The sequence below is a fragment of the Geospiza fortis genome, unplaced genomic scaffold (assembly GCF_000277835.1).
Source record: "Geospiza fortis unplaced genomic scaffold, GeoFor_1.0 scaffold128, whole genome shotgun sequence".
NCBI lineage: Eukaryota > Metazoa > Chordata > Aves > Passeriformes > Thraupidae > Geospiza > Geospiza fortis.
The window spans coordinates 249,089-251,552 of record NW_005054420.1 but is presented as its reverse complement, the minus strand read 5'-3'; positions in this window follow the sequence as shown (position 1 = coordinate 251,552).

Here is a 2,464-nt window from a genome sequence, read left to right as displayed (position 1 = left end):
ATTCCCCTCCAAAGCCTCAATCCATCTTTGAAGGGCTGAGATCTATTTGCAGCTCAGCATCACCCAGGGCAGGGCTCAGTGGAGTTCTGCAGCTCTTGTTCAGCTTTCCCCAGCAGCTGGAAGTGCATCCACTCTCATCCATTTCAGGATATTGTCTCCTTTCCCATTAGCCCATTCCTCCCAGTGGATTCAGAATAAAAGTTTGGCTCCAAGCTGCTTTTGGCTACCCAGACCAGTATTAGAGCAGCTTGAGCAGAGGCTGGAAGCACCTCAGACCTGGGAATTCTGTGCTGGCATCAGCCCCATCTCCATTCCCCATCCCCTGCTATTTTTTAAAATTCATGCATCACCATAATGCTGCAAAGCACTGCAAAAAATCCATCTTCTGACTTGCCTTCAGCACACCAGAATTTGAGGCCGTGAGCTGAGCTGAGCCTTATTTACACAAGCAACTGTCACCAGAGTGAGCCATCCTCCCTGCAGAGAATGGGATGCAGGGATTGGGAACCAGAGGTCTCTGCTTGGCACTGTCCAGAGGTCTGTCTTTGGGATTGATGGGAACCTCAATTCTGTTTGGGATTGATTGTTTGGGAACCAGAGGATCTGCAGAGGACTTTGCCTGGCATTCTCCAGAGCTTTGGGATTGATGGATTGGGAACCAGAGATCTCCATCTGGCACTCTCCAGAGATCTGTTTGGGATTGATGGGAACCTCAATCCTGTTTGGGATTGATTGTTTGGATCTTCCAGGCACTTTCCAGAAGTCACTGCATGGGATTGATGGATTGGGAGCCAGAGGAGCTACAGGGATCTCTGCCTGGCACCCTCCAGAACTTTGGGATTGATGGATTAGGAACCAGAGATGTCTGTCTGGCACTGTCCAGAGGTCTCTGTTTAGGACTGATGGGAACCTCAATCCTGTTTGGGATTGATTGTTTGGGAAGCAGAGGATCTTCCTGGCACTCTCCAGAGGTCATTGTTTGGGATTGATGGATTGGGAACCAGAGGATCTGCAGAGATCTCTGCCTGGCACTCTCCAGAGGTTTCTGTTTGGGATTGGTGGATTGGGAACCAGAGATCTCTGCCTGGCATTGTCCAGAGGTCACAGGGATTGATGGATTGGGAACCAGAGGATCTGCAGGGATCTCTGCCTTGCCCTCTCCAGACTTTTGGGATTGATGGATTGAGAACCAGAGATCTCTGCCTGGCACTCTGAGGTCACTGCTTGGGATTAATGGGAACCTCATTCCTGTTTGGGATTGATGGATTGGGAACCAGAGGATCTCCCTGGGTTCCCTTGCAGATCTGATTTTTGTCTTCTCTTGCCTCCATTGTGATGCCCAAATTGTTACTTTAGTGCTGGAAACCAAAGGCAAGCACAGCCTAAAAATACTTGAGGAGAAAAAAATGAGCTTTAATAACTTGGTCTTACCTTTGCATTTCAAAGGATCTGTCACATCACTCAAAGGGCCACATGTTTTTAGTGATAATGCCACCTATACCAGACACAGGATTCTATTCACACCAAAAGTTATTGATTTTTTAAACTGAATTGGAGTGAAAATAGAGGTGAACAAGATGCTCTCCAGTCCAGTGATACACTGTAGAGTATGTCAGTTGGAGGTCACTTGATTTAATATATAATTATATATATATATATAATCTCTATAAAATGTGTGCGGCCAAGCCTGGAAGAAGTGGCAGAGCAGCTTTGTCACCTGGGTGTCATTAGTTCCCAAAGTTTTCCTGGATGTTAATGTAGGATTCTATGAGATCTTATTTATAAGAGCATTAAATAACTCCCAACAATATTCTGCCATTTCCAGTTCCATGCTGCACTTATTGGGAAAGCATGAAAACAAAGGCAACCATTTAAAACTTAAAGATTCCACTTTTAGCTTCTTCTAATATTCCATTCCTTGGGAACTCGCATCTTATATCCAACACTTTAAGAACTTTGATCAGCACAACAACATCTGTGAGATTTTCTGGAACTGGAGGATAATTTCTAGTTGCAACTTGGTTTTTAATATACAACAGATTGAATAATTGTGAGTGACAACCATAATTATTTAAACTATTGCACTGTGTAGCCCCACCTCCCCTTTAATGGTTCAGGGAAGAATATATGTATCAGATTAGCATAAATTTAATTTACTGTCTCATAGAAAATGCAAATCAAGAAGGCAAAACTTTAAGTAGCATTTGTTTAGTTTTTCATGCAGGACAAGGACTCTTACCAAGGGTGAGGCAGAAACAAATCAGCATAAACTTTGTGAGTAATTTGAATTGGAGCACAGTGCTGAGTGTTCCCTTTATGGTCTGGCTGATGCTGTTTTGGGAATCCTGAATTTCTTGTTCTTTCTCTATCATTTTTCTCAAATGTGCTGCGATTCACCACCCCCCTCAAATTCTTTGCTAAACCACCATTTTAATTTTAATTTTAATTTTAATTTTAATTTTAA